Below are 17823 nucleotides of genomic sequence, written 5' to 3'. Positions count from 1 at the left end.
CAATCAAAATGGAGGTGTCTGCAGGACACTGATTCCGTCCGCATGTCCGCAACTACTCACAATAAGAGGTCCTTAGAACATATCCTCTGTTCGCATTGTCCGCAACCACAATGAATATGTCCGTAGAACACATAGCCAGTCCGCCTGCCAGCAAAGTTGTGACGCACATTTAATTTGGTCGGGGACCTCAACTCAGTCCCTAGAACACCTGCACGCATGCACATTACACCCTTTGGTCCTACGAACATTGCGCCTGTCCGTAACTGTCCACCGCATGTGTGTCGCACTTTTAATTAGTTAAGGGACACAAACAATATCCGTAGAACACCCGCACGCATGCATACCCCCAACCCTGTGCATCTGGTGTCCTAAGGACACCAGTCCCATTCGAGAACGTGTCCGCAACGTCATCATGTGACCGCACCCACGCTAAGGATGACTCCTTGTTTGCTAATACAGTCCAGGCCCACGGACATTAAAAAAGTGCTTCTTAGAGAAATCCCAGGTATTTTCCAGTGAAAATTCACCTTTACACATGTCCCGGACAATGTCCCTAGCGATCTACAAACCTTTTGGAACTTTTTAAGCCCTTTTTTGGTGTTTGAAGTGTTCGCAGACGGTGCAGGTGTCCGCAAAGTGTGTCCCAGCACCCCTATAAAAGACCACACCCCAGAGCTTATCCTCCTCTGCTTTTGGATTTCCAAGCAAGACAGAGCATTGCTGGACATTGATCCTTGGTGGACCTGCTTTTGCTACTGCATTAATTCCTTTTGGAAAATTCCTGACAGCTGTCCTGATGGCATCCATGGCTGGACCTGGTGCTACTTCTGTCTCAGTACCACCCCAAACCCCTCCACCACCACCACCTCCTCAAGGGCCTGTATAGGGGAACAGGCATGAGGATGCAGAGGAGAATGAAGGGGATGATAAGGATGAGGTAGTGGAAATCTCTACTACTAGCACTCACTATGAGTCTTGGGTGTGGAGGTTGTTTGGCACTCTTGGTGGAGTACCGAAAGCTTGTGCAAACAAGGTGCGCTGCACTCAGTGCCAGTTGGTGCTGAGTTGTGGCAAACCAGGTTTGTACAGCTACGGTACTACCTCAATTAAGCAACACCAAAAGTAATTCCACAGTGGGGCTATTCGTAAGGTTGTACCTTACGATAAACATAGTAGGTTGAGTTCCTCTGAGGCATCCTCAGTTTTTACTCCTGCCACCACAAGAGACACTCCTCTGGGGCAGCACATCCATCCAGCTGCCTTGCAGGCCATATGTGATTCTGTAGACCCTTACCTTTCGAGGGTCACTGTATTATGTATGTACTGCGATGCAGTACTCTGCAGGGGGAGACCCTTTGAAGTGCTTTCGAGGCTGCGGTCCGGGAGCATGAGAAGGACTGCCAACTACCTGAGTAAGGCCCACCCTACATCTTCCTCTCTCCACCTGCCCTTTCTTATCCGCATGGTTGGTGCCCCTTCCCTAGCCTCCCTTCCCTTCCTTTCCTTATGTGTCATGTCTGAAAAAATAAATACAAAACAACAAAAACCAAAAACAAAAAAGGCTCTTTTCAGAGCCGTCTTTCACAGTTCAAAAATACAAGTGCCAATTAAATGCTGCAGGGCCCTGTGCATTTTTAGAAGTCTGCGGACAGTTCGCGGACATTGACATTTTTGGGGGACAGCCCTATCAAAATCATTGCTCTCTTCTCTGGGAGGAAGTGGTGGCTCTGAAAGTTTTTTTTTGTGGTTCGAAAACTTCAAATGGCCAACACCTACTGGAAAAAGGATTGCTATAATTCCAAAAAAGGTTCCAATGCATTTTGTATATTTTGCAGAAAAATCTGATTGCCAGCATAAGTAAGATGTACTCCATCTCTACAAAAAATGTGTGTACTACAAAACATATTTTCATTGTGAAAAGAGGACATGCCAACATCTCTCAAAAAGGCACAAACAGCCTTGTTGACATTGCACCTTGATTTCTCCATTTGTGGACCAAATGAAGAAGAATGCAGCCACATTTGTCTCTGCACAATACAAGAAAAAAACTACTCAGGACTTTGGAAACATGTGCATGACTTTCCCAAGTCCTTCTTTCATTGCAAATTGCAAAGAGATTCCAGAGACATGTCCTAAACTGTTCCCTCCACAATGAATAATAGTAATGTCTGGATGATGCTGTGTCACCAAAGTAGCACAAAGAGGTACCAAATCAAGCCATTTCATTCCATGCACTCCATGCCAGTGCACTTCCACATGAGAGAATCAAAGATGTGCAGCCACTGCACAGCGATCTGCATGTACCTCCAACAAATGTATCCACGAGTCTCCCAAAATCCAGACAATCTGCCTTCTGAAAGACACAGCCATAGCTATCTGCTCTCCTCTCAGGAAAAATACTTTCCTTACACATCACACCTAGTAACCCTTATTGACCAATCCCTTGCCCTGCTAAGTCTCATTTGCATGCTTCTCAGCCTCAAAATCCCATTATGTAATATGCACTGTCCACGGACAACCGCGGTGTCCACGGACATCCGCGGTGTCCGCTGACAAATCATAAAATCTGAGAGTGGGGAATGAAAATTTAAATCGGGTGCCCCCTTTCCCCTTTTAGGTTGGCTCTGAAAAGAGCCTTTTCCTTTGTTTTTTTTTTAAGATGCTTCCGAAACACCTTTTATTTGGTATTTTTTTTTGTTTTTGTTTTCCTTATTGTCCTCCAAATATCTTCACATGAGTTCCTCCAAAGCAATCCTTATGTTCCAAAACAGCATGGCATTTCCCACAAAAGATAAAGACATGTCATCTGCTTTAAAGTGAACAACATTACCAGATTCAATGTTGTCATTATTGCAAAAGAACATGCCAGCTCTAATCATAAAAGCAAACATGCCTTAGTTAATTAAACACCTAGCAACATTTTGCTGAGGACAAAAAACATAACTATTGTCCCATACTGCCCTAGATACCAAAGCAGAAAAAATTATCTTATCATTTGGAAGGACTTTCATGACTGCCTGAACCAAGTTTTTCAGATCTTTCAACAAAGTAGGGGCATTGACATAGCCTAAATCAAAGCACCACAGTGCAGGACAACTGCATGTGGACTATTAAACCTAGCCATATCCTAGAACACTTCTAGCATTGCCTGCAAATAAAAACGAGGCACAGTGCACACACCACCTCCACTCCTTTTATGTCAAAATTGTTAGCCACATTCCTAGATTTAGCATACTGCTCCAAACCATTCACAAATATATCTCTGACCACCAACACCCTAACTTTCTCCACCTCTGCCATCTTCACTACACACAGCCTCTCTCAACACAAAGCAGAACCTCAACACCTGATTGGCTAATCCCCAAAGTACACTCCCATGTCATGATCAGAAGCACCAGATGGTGCATGCCCTGTCCACGAACAGCCGCGGTGTCCACAGAGCGTGTAATTAACACCGGGGCAGCCCTTCTACATTTTACACTTCACTCTCTGTATAATTCCCTCATTGGGTACTGTTAAGCAGTCACACAACCATCCACCATTCGCATCCAAGAACTCTACAGCTAACTCCATCATCACAGTTCAGCACTTTAAATGTACTGTTGATCACTCTGAGTAGAATTGGGCTGTGATTGCAAAGCACGCACAGCAACAACTACTGTAAAACTCTCCAAGATTTCTACTTGCAGATTCATGCACATCCACATGAATGAACACAAACTACAGGTATGAATAGTTTCTGCACAGTACAGCTCTTGTATGAATGCATTTGAATGGGGTTACTGCCACTTACCCTGTATAACCTGTAAAAAAAAGCTTACTGTCATTCCTCCCATCTGGTATGATCAAGTGTTGCTTACAAAGCTGTCTGCTCTCCACATTTTTATTTACCCATTCTAATAACTGTAATGTCCAAACTGTTATTCTGTTCATTCATTCTTTCATTTGTGTAACCACTGCCACCTATTTATCCACATTTCAACTATAATAGCATTTAATGCATTATAGTGCATAGGATGTTCATACACTTCCCTTTCTATACATTCTGGATATTTTGCACAATCTATCATTTGACCTTCCTTTAGAAATGATTGTAATAGTAATCAGACAAAACACACACAGCTGTCTAAAAAAGTGTCATTTCATGTTAAAATATGTGAGAAATAACACTATAATTGTTGGAGAAGACTTTGTAGTGTGTTATAAATTGATACGCAGCCAGGATGAGTACATGCATCTTTATTCATGCACACAGATAGCCAATATCAATTGAAAGACTCCCACTTGAAACACCACCACTACCTCTACAACTGTTCTTCAAATCTAGACAGCTCTCTCATTCCAGTTGGTTGCCCATTCCGTTCTAGAATTTACCACAGCATTCAACTATAAACAGGTGCAGTCATGGCTATCACATCATGTACAACTATGTACAAACAGTGTAGTAAGCCAACACATACATCTCCCATTCCCTTCAGTCTGCAACACAGGCACCACACCTTTCATTGCCACCCTTACTTTATTTCAGACTCTCCCATCTCCAAGCACCACAGGATCACCCAGTAGTTTGCTAATCGCCTGCAGTCTGGTAAACGTGCTTTGTCCCATTGCCACTTTTCCAGGTTTTCTTATTTGAACCTTCTCCCCTACAACTACACTGGTGAGTAATCAGCTGCTGAACCCATCAAATCCTTCTGCTTTATTCCCCACACCTTCACAAATGAATACATTGCATGCTTTTCCCCACAGTTCCTGCCATTTACCCTGTATAAATAGCAAGAAAAGCATGCAGTTATTTGTCCTATCTCCTAACACCCAATAACACTGCTTAAAAAGCCAAGTGTGCTCTGTGTGCTTACTATTGTAATCATTTCTGTTGTACAATTTCTGTGATAGGGTTTTTTCAGATGATATGTCATCCCAGAGTCCTGAAGCTCTGTTTTCTCTGCTTTGGTTAACTAGGCTCTGACATATCATGCAACTGCAGTGGAATTGTCTGCAATGTACTGCACATTTATATTTTCATTCCAAAGGAGGGCAATGATTGCATTGTAATCATTGATGTATTTTGATCCTTCTGTTCTTTTTATGTAATATGTGTTCTTTGGTGATTTACCTTTGACACTATGTCTAACTGAAGACATGAAGTTTATTACTTGATCTGTTGTTTAAACTGGTCTAGGGAAACCAAAGCGGCTTTTGGTGTAGTATTTCCCTTTGTTGTGTCTTTGAAATTGTAAAATGTGTGCATGAAGGTCACTATGTGATGTTTGTGAAGGGATTTATTTTTGTATGAAGTGCAAAACAGTGGCATCACTGCTCTGAACAAATTTATGAGCATCTTTAATCCACAAAAGCATGTGGATGTGTGGTGCTCCGAGGGGAGAAACAGTTTTATTACAAATAAAGTGTAGCATAGCAATGAAACGATGATGGAAATATCTTGATACATTTACAGGATCTACAGAGCAGAGTTCTATAGGTGTTTTTATATCTATGTTTGTTTTGTTTTTGTTTGCTATGCATAAGAAATCGTGTAAATCTTCCCATGCATATTCTGCACAACTTAATTTCACAAACCAAGTGGGTGGACAAAGTTTTCTTATCATACAGTGTACATCTCCCTGACATCTGAACCAGTATTCTTTTGTACCATACATGTTTGCTAACATATTTGTAATGCTTTACTGTAAAATCTCATCTTTTTCTTGTACTTTGTGTAGTAATTGTGTAGCTGACATATTATGAAAATGGGTGCCTGATTTCAATGTGGGTGCAACTCCGTAGCATAGAGTTGCTAATCCACTTTCAAAGAGAAGGTGGAATATGTATTCTATGTTTTGTCTGAATCTGGGGTCTTCAGAATACATTTGTAAAGAGCGGTATTCTGATGCTATTATTTGTGTGGGTCTATCATCGTACCTTCCTCCTTTCTCAGTAGGAAAGAGTAGAGTAAAGGCACGTGCTTCTATACTTGTTTCCCATATGCTGATTGGAGATCCTTTGGCTTATTGCATTTGGTACGTTTCCAGTGCATCATCTATCAATGTCTTTAGAGTGTAATAGATGAATTGTAGAATGCTCTAAAATATTGGATTCTGTAGCAGGATCTAGAAGTAGAAATTGACCAGTTTCTGATGACTATTGAATTATTTCAGTGGCTTCCCTCATGTTTTCTTCAATATTAATTTCTCTGTAGTATTTTTTTTGTCTTTTAGATATTGCAGGGCTTGTCTAACTTTATGTAAGGCCACAAGTTGTTGCCAAATTATTTTGTCTTTTGTGGGTATGGCATTTACTAAGACAAATAAAGATTGATCTATTGGACGTTGCACTCCCAGAGTGTGTTTATTTTCTTTGATATCTAATGGCAAATAAACTACTTTGCCACAAATGCCTTTCACTTATTCAGAGGGAGTTAGTTTTGCTGTTTTTGGTTGAAGAAGTATTATTGCTTGAAATGGGTGCACTGTTTAAATTATGATGCTCTGATATAAGTTGACTTGTTGCAGGGGTTTTGGTAATGGGAATAATTCCAAGTTTCTGTTAAACTCACCTTGTCTCTGCAGAGGCTTTGGGGCATAGTGTCAAGGATGGCACTCTAATAAGAGTGGCACAAGACACCCAGAAGAGTTTGGGTGCTGAAATAAAGTGGACAGATAGGAACACACACAGCGGAAAGGAAAGGGAGCGAAGAGTAGGGAAGAGTAGCAAGGGAAAAGGTACAGAGTGAATACCCTCTTGGGGTGTATGCAGAATAGGAAAAGAGTATTCCACGAACCTTGGAAATACTCTAGCCTTCTGCACAGTTTGCTATAACAGAGTCCCACGCTGTTTGCTCATAACTTGGAACAGCAGCTATGGGTGTCTGTGATATAGAAATGAGACAAGGGAAGGGGCAGAGGTTGACTGATGGAAACCAGCAGACAAGCTCTGTACAAAGGGTCTACAAACAGTACAAGAGAAGATACAACAGACAAATCCAGAAAAGGAGATGATAGCAAACTAGCAGAAGGATAGGAAGGGAAAGTCGAGTAACAGGATATGATAACAGAGGACAGAAAGGTAGGTGGAGAGCTCAGAGGAGCAGGAAGGCAATGAGTAAGCCCACAAGAGTGGGACGGTAAGGAAGAAATATCAGAGGAAAAGGGCTTAGGGCAACAGAGTAAAGTAGACTGCACGGCAAGGATCCCAGAAGGGCCGGGCAGTAAGGAGTGAACCCTGAGGGGCAGGGCCGCCGAATGTAGAAGTTTGCAGAGGGCTGTAGAGGGCTGCTAGGCCGAGGACCCAGCAGGGAAAAAGGTAGGGGGTAGGCAGCGGAGCGTGATAAGCTGCAAGTAGGAAGCCCATAGGACGAGGGCTGTTGGCAGCCGGAGAAAGGTAGGCTGTAGAGCAGGGAGCCCAGAGGACAAGGGCTACGGCAGCCGGAGTGAGGAAGGCTGCAGAGCAGGGAGCCCAGAGGACAAGGGCAAAGGCAGCCGGAGAGAGGCAGGCTGCAGAGCAGGGAGCCCTGAGGACAAGGACTAAGGCAGCCGGTGTGAGATAGGCTGCAAAGCAGGGAGCCCAGAGGACAAGGGCAAAGGCAGCCAGAGAGAGGCAGGCTGCAGAGCAGGGAGCCCTGAGGACAAGGGCTAAGGCTGGAAAGCTGCAGAGCGTGATACGCTGCAATGTGGAGAGCCCGGCAGGGCAAGGGCGGAGACTGGAAGGCAATGACTGGAGGCAGCAGGGTGGAGCAAGCAACAAGGCAGGGAGCCCAAAAGGCTAGGGCTGTAGGCAGCAGGGTGTAACAAGCTGCAAGACAGGGTCCAAGCAGGAGAGAGGGTAAACAGCATACAAGGATCCGAAGACACTTGCGAAAGGTGGAGGAAGGACTCTCAATGCAAGAGGCTGAGCCACTGCAGACAGCAGCCTTATATACTGCCTAGCCCAGCACAGAGGCAGGCCAATTGGTTTCACCTGGCGAATCACACCTGTAGGCAATCGGTCACCTCCCTTTCTGTTCCTGGGCTGGTGGAAGCAGGACCAGACTCTAAGGCTTCTGGGGGGTGTAGTTCCATAGAAATCCAATAGGAACGGCCAGGAAACAATGCTTGCGGCCAGGTGCATTATGGTATGCGTAGTTAGTTGACAATAATCATTAAGTAGCAAAGTCCAAATGGAGCAAAAATGGATGTGCCCATGGCGCAGGCATGACAGTATGCCCCTCTCCAGGCCCCTCTCCAGGCTCCCTGAAGACCGACCTGTAGGAAGAGTGTCTGTTCCACAGTACAAGAGTCTTACTCCAAAAAGACACATCATGAGGTACCAGAAACGAGTTGTAAGGTGAGAGACTTGAATGACGGAGCCGGTACCAATGTTCTGGACCTTGGATGTAGAATTCAGAAAAGATGAAGTCTTTGGAACACAGACCCCAACTGTGTGTGCATGAAGAGAGGAACTGCGAAAAACTGCTGCAGGCTCCAAGATAGATTTTTCCTTGATGGGCAACAGTATGATGCTGGCAAGTGGAGCCATAGGTACAGCAGAGTTGGTATCTTTAGGAAGTTTTTCCAAGACATCCAAAGTAGTAATGACAACATTAGGGTTTGCCATAGAGAGTTCAGAGGATACAGCAGCGGTGAGAACTTGGATGGCTGTAGGGGGTATCGAGGCTGTAACAACTAGGTGTGAGGGAGCCATGAGAGAGCCAGCTGGCTGGAAAACACCTGAGACTGGTAAAGTAAAGTCTGGCAGTCTTAGTGCTATAGATATACCAGCAGGAACAACTGGAGTAGTAGTTTCAGGATTCACAATAGCTATAGCGACCTCAAGATCTGTAGCAGGGACTTCAGGAGTCTCAAATGTGTCCGGGGGTTTAGGAACCACAGCAGTAGGCAGATCATGAATAGCAGTTGGAAGTTCGAGTGCTATAGCAGCTACAGACAAATCAGGTGTAGCAACTACTGGTAGATCGGGTACCACAACCACTGGCGATTCAGGGGGTATCGAAGAAACAGAAGATGTTAATTGCTCGAGAGTGATGTCTGATAGCACAGCCACACTTTGGCAAGCCCCGCTTGCCACTTCAGCATGCTCGGTGTGAACTGTGCCAGTCTCTTCAGCTGCCATTGTCATTGCAGAGGAGGTTGTAGGTGTGGGTACTGGACGAGGGGCAAGGGTGAGGGCGGAATCATCCTTTGACTCAGAGGGATTTTCAATCAGTGGACCACCCTTGCCTTGCGGTGTAATGACTGTGTGCATGATATGACCCACCGGAGGAGTTAATTCTTTTCTATCAGTACAACAACCTGAGCTTCTGCGGCTGGAAGGTGAAAGAATTGTGTCAATCTCTAGAAGGGATACATATGATATATTTAGGTCTTCCATCTGCTTGGTAAATGTCAGTATACTTTTCTGTATGGCAACTCCAGGCCTTATCATGTCGATCTCTAGAGATAAGATGTCAGGTGTTGGACATATTGTCAGAAGGTCTGGTGACTTGTGTCCCTTCATAAGATTCTTATAATACAAAGAAACAAAGTCGTCATAGAGGTCTTCGGTTTTTCTTTTAAGGCGTAGGAGTTGTTCGTGCAACAGGTAAGTATCATTAGTTTGACCTAAAACGTCAGAAGCTGGTGTGGCAGTGAATTCGGTTGTAACAATGGGAAGACTGACCTTAGGGTTATGGTGGTTAGTAGATACTGTGGAAGTATTAAGACAACCGATGGTTAGTATAGGTCTTTTGTACCCAGAACCAGATGCACAAACCTCAGGGTAATGACTGCCTTGTCCTGTTCCAGCATTCTGGGGAGCTTGCCAAGCTGAACTTGCGCATCTTACACTGGCAACGGCGTATTCTGGTTTGGATTCTCTCACAATGAGTGATATGTCCTTAGCCGTTGCGGTGTTAGAAGGCTTATCAGAAGACGCAGGAGAGTTTTACACTGTTTGGTCTAACAAGATCTGTAAGAACTCATTATCCTGCTGTAGCTCTGCAACAGATAAGGACTGCGGATCATAGTCGCAAATGTCATAATAATTGTACATGGAAGAAGGGTCAGCTAGCCAGAGAGTATAGTATCGTGCCTGTAAATCTTTGTTTACTAAGGCGAGTCTGTCCTTTAGACTAGGTTTCTTGTCTGCTGTCTTTAGGGAAACCATAGGTTTATGCAAAGGTTTCTTAACTCGAAAGGAAAGCATCTTAGGTCTGTGTGTGCCTTTCCGGCCAATGAAATAAGACATTTTTTGCTCTTGCATTCTGTCAAGGATGGCACTCTAATAAGAGTGGCACAAGACACCCAGAAGAGTTTGGGTGCTGAAATAAAGTGGACAGATAGGAACACACACAGCGGAAAGGAAAGGGAGCGAAGAGTAGGGAAGAGTAGCAAGGGAAAAGGTACAGAGTGAATACCCTCTTGGGGTGTATGCAGAATAGGAAAAGAGTATTCCACGAACCTTGGAAATACTCTAGCCTTCTGCACAGTTTGCTATAACAGAGTCCCACGCTGTTTGCTCATAACTTGGAACAGCAGCTATGGGTGTCTGTGATATAGAAACGAGACAAGGGAAGGGGCAGAGGTTGACTGATGGAAACCAGCAGACAAGCTCTGTACAAAGGGTCTACAAACAGTACAAGAGAAGATACAACAGACAAATCCAGGAAAGGAGATGATAGCAAACTAGCAGAAGGATAGGAAGGGAAAGTCGAGTAACAGGATATGATAACAGAGGACAGAAAGGTAGGTGGAGAGCTCAGAGGAGCAGGAAGGCAATGAGTAAGCCCACAAGAGTGGGACGGTAAGGAAGAAATATCAGAGGAAAAGGGCTTAGGGCAACAGAGTAAAGTAGACTGCACGGCAAGGATCCCAGAAGGGCCGGGCAGTAAGGAGTGAACCCTGAGGGGCAGGGCCGCCGAATGTAGAAGTTTGCAGAGGGCTGTAGAGGGCTGCTAGGCTGAGGACCCAGCGGGGAAAAAGGTAGGGGGTAGGCAGCGGAGCGTGATAAGCTGCAAGTAGGAAGCCCATAGGACGAGGGCTGTTGGCAGCCGGAGAAAGGTAGGCTGTAGAGCAGGGAGCCCAGAGGACAAGGGCTACGGCAGCCGGAGTGAGGAAGGCTGCAGAGCAGGGAGCCCAGAGGACAAGGGCAAAGGCAGCCGGAGAGAGGCAGGCTGCAGAGCAGGGAGCCCTGAGGACAAGGACTAAGGCAGCCGGTGTGAGATAGGCTGCAAAGCAGGGAGCCCAGAGGACAAGGGCAAAGGCAGCCAGAGAGAGGCAGGCTGCAGAGCAGGGATCCCTGAGGACAAGGGCTAAGGCTGGAAAGCTGCAGAGCGTGATACGCTGCAATGTGGAGAGCCCGGCAGGGCAAGGGCGGAGACTGGAAGGCAATGACTGGAGGCAGCAGGGTGGAGCAAGCAACAAGGCAGGGAGCCCAAAAGGCTAGGGCTGTAGGCAGCAGGGTGTAACAAGCTGCAAGGCAGGGTCCAAGCAGGAGAGAGGGTAAACAGCATACAAGGATCCGAAGACACTCGCGAAAGGTGGAGGAAGGACTCTCAATGCAAGAGGCTGAGCCACTGCAGACAGCAGCCTTATATACTGCCTAACCCAGCACAGAGGCAGGCCAATTGGTTTCACCTGGCGAATCACACCTGTAGGCAATCGGTCACCTCCCTTTCTGTTCCTGGGCTGGTGGAAGCAGGACCAGACTCTAAGGCTTCTGGGGGGTGTAGTTCCATAGAAATCCAATAGGAACGGCCAGGAAACAATGCTTGCGGCCAGGTGCATTATGGTATGCGTAGTTAGTTGACAATAATCATTAAGTAGCAAAGTCCAAATGGAGCAAAAATGGATGTGCCCATGGCGCAGGCATGACACATAGTTGCAGGGTTGAGGTCGCTCGGGTCGGACTTCGCTCTCTGCGCTTATGTGGTGACTGGTGGAAATAGGTGATGCTGCTCGGCACTGCTCCTGTTGATTAGTTTTGGTGAGCACTCTGTCCTGCTGCTTCTGGCAGGGGCGCTTGTATGATCTGGACGAATTCCTTCACTGGTCCCTTGCACCTGATAGTCCAGTCCTGCTGCGACTAAGCCACTAGACTTCAGGTAAGTGTTCCTGTTTCAAAAAAGGTAGCAGGCGCTCCTCTCCAGAAAGAAGATGGCATGATGACCTGTTCTGAGATGAGAGTTTGCAATACACACTTTTTGCTGAAGCTTTGCTTGTTCTTTCTGGAGAGGAGCGCCAGCTACCTTTTTTGAAATATTTGAAAGGAACTTGGGGTTGGTCACCCTGAGTTACCTGTGGGCAACCAGACGTGGACTCCCTGCTCACTGTGCTCAGAGAGGCAAAGCTTCACCTCACCGATGAGGCCCAACAAGGCTGAAACACTTGCATGGGGTTGCTTTTGGTACTCTTGTTCAGAGAGGAATTGCCATAGCATTTCGGTGCTGGACTGCCCATGTGGGCGGGACAAAGACTGATATGCAAATGGATATTTGTCATCTGTGAAAGGCATAGTGAGCAAAAAGTGTGTGCTGCAAACTCTCACCTCAGAACAGGTTATCATGCCTTGTTCTTTCTGGAGAGGAGCGCCAGGTACCTTTTTTGAAATATTTGAAAGGAACTTGGGGTTGGTCACCCTGAGTTACCTGAGGGCAACCAGGCATGGACTCCCTGCTCACTGTGCTCAGAGAGGCAAAGCTTCACCTCACTGATGAGGCCCAACAAGGCTGAAACATGTGTATGGGGTTGCTTTTGGTACTCTTGTTCAGAGAGGAATTGCCATAGCATTTCGGTGCTGGACTGCCCATGTGGGCGGGACAAAGACTGATATGCAAATGGATATTTTCCATCTGTGAAAGGCATAGTGTGTGCTGCAAACTCTCACCTCAGAACAGGTTATCATGCCTTGTTCTTTCTGGAGAGGAGCGCCAGCTACCTTTTTTGAAATAAGTGTTCCTGTTATCCTTTGTCTTTCCTCATCTGTTTTTGTTGTATTGTAAAGTTTGTTGTCTTGTATTGCTGTCCATTCCACTTTTGATGTTTGCTCTTTTGCTTTCTTCCCTTGCAGGTGATGTTGCCGGCTCGGCAGAAGCTACGGAGCTCGAGGCCGCAGATGGAGGGAATGAGGAACGAAGCTGCAGTGGTACAGTAGCTGGTAAGTTGTTAACTTGGGGGCACACAGGGTTCAAATGCGGCGCGGCCGTAGGACGGATGTTCTTACCTTGTCTTTCTTCTTCTTCACAAGGTCCGAGTTCGTGGATGCAGAGTGAGGTGCTGCAGCGTCGGCATCAAGATCACTGGATGTCAGGAGATGAGTCTGCAGATGAAGTGATGAAGCACCAGTTTCCTGGAAGTGAGTATGCAGGAGAACGTCTGGTTTCGAAGGTAAGTAAACTGGTCCAAGCGGCGGTGAGCGTCATGTGCACGTGAGTGCACAGTAACACGAAGCACCGGCCTTAAGGATGGAGCAGCTTATATAGCTAAGCTTCTGAAGCCATGCCCACCACGTTCAGCCTACCTGCCACACCCGATGATTCAGCACATGAAGACCAGGTCTAGGGAGCCACACCCGATGAGTCAGCACATGAGGATGTTCTCTGGAATAAAGGCTTCAGCTCCTGGAAAGTTCTTGTAAAATAAAATCACTCCTGCACTGAAACAAATTGAAAGCACTCATGCACTGAAATACATTGTTCCTGCTCACATCTCTATATAAGCCTGGTGCCAAAGGTGCCAGGACTGAGTCCAGCCAGGGCCCCTGTGTTTATAGATCCCAAAGGGACATAAGTGAGTCAAGTGACCCATTGCCCCTATCACAAGATGGTGTGTTTTTTGTGTTGACAGCACTCCCCCTCAAGGCCCCTCTCATGGGTGGTTCTCCCCCTGGCCCTGGTTTAGTGTGGTTATTGTGGTGGAACTGCCTGATTAATTGTGGAGTGTGGACATGCTCACTGGGTTACGGTCCGATCTTAGGCTCCATAATGTTTCTATTCTATAAGGTAGTATAACTTGGACCAGACCATCTTAGAGTCTAGGATCGTTTTAACTTCATATTCTGCTTCTCCTTCAACTATTTCGTTATTCAGTGGAGTATCGATCTACGTACCTGTTCTCAATGGTTTTAGGAGGGAGACATGAAACACAGGGTTGATCCGCATGTGGGCCGGTAATTCTAATTTTATGACCGCAGGGTTGATCACAAACTCTATAGTCTAGGGTCCCATATATCTGGGATGGAACGCCTGTGGTCCTTTCAGGGGGATCTTTTTGGATGCTAACCAAACCTTGTCTCTGACTTGGTAGATGGGAGCTTCCCTTCGGTGTCGATCTGCAAACTGCTTATGTTTCTCTTTGGCTCTGGCATGATGCTCTGCTGCTTCCGTAAAAACCTGGGTGATGGTTTTGTGTAAGCTCATTACAGCGGGCATTTCTAATGATTCGAGTGGGTCAAAAACGGATGTCCGTGGATGTCGACCATACACTATGTAGAATGGGCTTTGTCCCATACTGGTGTGAATGGAGTTGTTATATGTGTATTCTGCTAACCAAAGTATGTCCTTCCAAGTATCCTTGGTTTGTTGCAGCATACACCTTATGTATCGCTCGCAGGTCTGGTTAGTCCGTTCAGTCTGGCCTCCGTTTGGGGGTGATGGCTTGTAGATAACCGGAGGTCGGTTTTGGCAATTTTACAATACCTTTACCAGAATGCAGAGACAAACTGAGTTCCTCGGTCTGATATCAATATTGATGGGAACCCGGGTAGCCAGACAATCTGTTCCAAAAACACTGTAGCCAGAGTAGAAGCAGTTGGGAGACCTTACAGGGGAATAAACTGGGCCATTTTGGAAAACAGATCTACAACGACTAAGATGGTATTGTATCCGTTACAGGAGGGAAGTTCTGTAATAAATTCTATTGATATCATATGCCAAGGTGCTGGGGTCCTAAAGGACTTGTGTTGTGCACAGGTGCCACAGGTTGCGATGAATTGGACAATGTCCTTTCGCCAAGTTGGGCAGCAGTAAATTTTCTTTATTTTAGCTTGGGTTTTGGCTATTCCCGGATGCCCTTCTCCTAATGAATCGTGATAGTTTGTGATTATTTGATTCTGTAATTTCTTATCTGGGATGTACAATCGTCCTTGGTAGTATGGTAGATTGTCCACGATCGTGTACCGGTCTCCCTTCCCTAGCCATTCCTGTTGCGCTGGTGGACTCATCAAGTGTTGCAGGTCAGATTTTAAGTTGTCTAGAGTGGTAGTTGCAGCAGTCATGCCTTGGCTTCGTCCTTCAGGGATGATGGCCACGGGGTCTGGTGTAGAGAATGCCTCTTCTCCCTCACTCATGCGAGACAGGGCATCCGCTTTTCCATTGTTTACTCCGGGTCTATAGGTGATGACGAAGTCATATTCCACAAGAAGAGAGCCCAGCGGAGTTGGAGTGATGATTGCACTTAAGCGGTGTTCATATATTGTAGATTGCAATGATCTGTGATGACAGTGACTGTATGTCTAGCTCCAAGAGGATAATGTCTCTAGGCTTTGAATGCTGCCTTAATTGCTAGCAGTTCTTTATCAGTGATTGCATATTTCAATTCAGGGGCTGAAAACTTGCAAGACCAGAATGCCACGGGATGCAACTGACCTGTTTTGGGGTCTCTTTGTGACAGGACTGCTCCCATTGGTATGTTGGAAGCATCAGTTTCGACCACGCATGGTAGTTCTGGTCGAGGATGCTGTAGAATTGGTGCTGTGGTAAATGCTTGTTTTAGTTCCTGGAAGGCTTTCTCTGCCTCTGCGGACCAATTAAATTGTTTATTTTTCTGTAGTAAAGAGGTTATTGGGTGGACAATCTGGGAGAACTCGGGAATTAACCAGCGATAAAAGTTGGCAAACCCGAGTACACTCTGTACTCCCTTTATGGATGTCGGTGAAGGCCAGTTAAGGATAGCATATACCTTGCGCGTGTCCATGTGTACGCCCCGTGGTGTGAGAATAAAGCCGAGGAATTCTACCTCTGTCACACGAAAGAAGCATTTCTACAATTTGGCATATAGCCGGTGTTGCCGCAGTTTCTCCAAAACTGCCCGGACATGGTTGACGTGGTCCTCCTTGGTGGTCGAATAGATAAGAATGTCAGCAATATAGACAAGAGCGCAGACGTCCAACAGTTCGCGGAGCACGTCATTTATGAAAAATTGGAATGCCGCCGGGGCAGGGGGCATAACCTGATATTCATAAAGGCCATATTTCATGCAAAAGGCCATCTTCCACTTGTCTCCTTTTTTGACTCTTACTCAATGGTAGGCCCCTTGTAAGTCTAGTTTTGTATATATCAGAGTGTTTTTGACTTGATCCAAGAGCTCAGGGATAAACGGTAATGGGTAGCGTTTTTTTTTACCGTGATCTGGTTAAGCGCTATGTAGTCAATGCAAGTTCGCAGGTCTCCATCCTTTTTAGGCACAACAAAGAGGGGTGAGGATGCAGGGGACTTGGACAGCTGAATGAAGCCATTTGCCAGATACTGATCGAGGTAGGTGTTTTAGATGCTGGTTTTCCTGTTCCTGTTCTGTTCTGTAAATCCGGCTGCAGGGAACTTGAGCTCCAAGTACCAGATCAATTCGGCAGTCATACGGTCTGTGTGGAGGTAGGATGTTCGCTTGTTCTTTTTGAAAGACATCTTGGTAATCCAGGTATTCAGGTGGTAGTGAAATGGTGAGGCCCAGAATGGTTTCTTTCTTCGATGAACCTGGGTTGGTAAGACCTTTTAATGAGAATCCCTTGCTATAACAGGTTCAGCACAGTCTTGGGGAAAAGTCAGATCTCATTTACACCAGTCAATCTTGGGATTGTGGGTCTCTTGCCAGGGCATTCCCAGTATCATATGGAACTGATGAGTGCCGATGAGATTGAAGATGAGGTCCTCTTGGTGACCATCCTGACCCAGAAACGTGACCTTCTTGGTGTAAAGCGTCACTGGGGTGTATGATAGCTGTGATCCATCAACTGCTGTGACGTTTTCTGAAACCTGCTTCTGTCGGTGAGGAAGTACTATCCGGGTAGCCAGATCTTGGTCCATGTAATTTCCCAAAGCACCACTGTCAATGTATGCCCCCAAAGCATGTATTTTCGACGGTTGCTTGTGGTTTACCAGGAGCACAGGGATGACTAGATGTGAGGTCTGTATAGGTTCCTTTTCAGCAATCGACAAATAGACCCCTATGCTTGCTGGGCGTTGGAGTTCCCCGAGTCCTGTTCGTCTTCTTCACCCTTGTCAGTTGCTCCGACAGCTTTCCTGAGTGGTTTCACTGGGCATTCTCGGAGATAGTGACCTGCCTTACCACAGTACAAACAAAGCTGCTGCAGTCTCCTTTTCTCCCTTTCTGTCTTGGTTTCTGGGCTCTGCAAGCCTCAGATTTGCATTGGCTCGGACTGATCGTGTGATTTGATTTGAGTCTCACGGGGTCACACGTAGAGCGACCGCCCCTCGGCCTTGGCCCGATCCATCCTCCGATCCTGCAATCTGTGATCGAGCTGCACTGTCAGGTCGATGTATTCAGCACATCTTTCTGGGGGATTTACTACTTGGGCTAATACATCCTTAAGTTCCCCTCGCAAACCTCGGTAAAAGAGTAAAGTTCTTTTCTCCTTTTGCCAGTTAGTTTGTGCTATCAGACAATTGAAGGAAGTGATATATGTTAGAAGGTGTTGATTACCCTGCCGTAGTGATAACAGTTCATTGTCCAGAGCCCGTCCTTGAATATGCCGTACAAATAGTTTCTCCATTTCACGCTGGAAATCTCTGAAGTCTCGAAACAAAGGATCATCCTGGTTTACCAAGGGTATTGACCA

This window comes from Ambystoma mexicanum, chromosome 5q (assembly GCF_040938575.1).
Source record: "Ambystoma mexicanum isolate Mex_15411 chromosome 5q, UKY_AmexF1_1, whole genome shotgun sequence".
Lineage (NCBI taxonomy): Eukaryota > Metazoa > Chordata > Amphibia > Caudata > Ambystomatidae > Ambystoma > Ambystoma mexicanum.
This window is presented reverse-complemented; position numbering follows the sequence as displayed.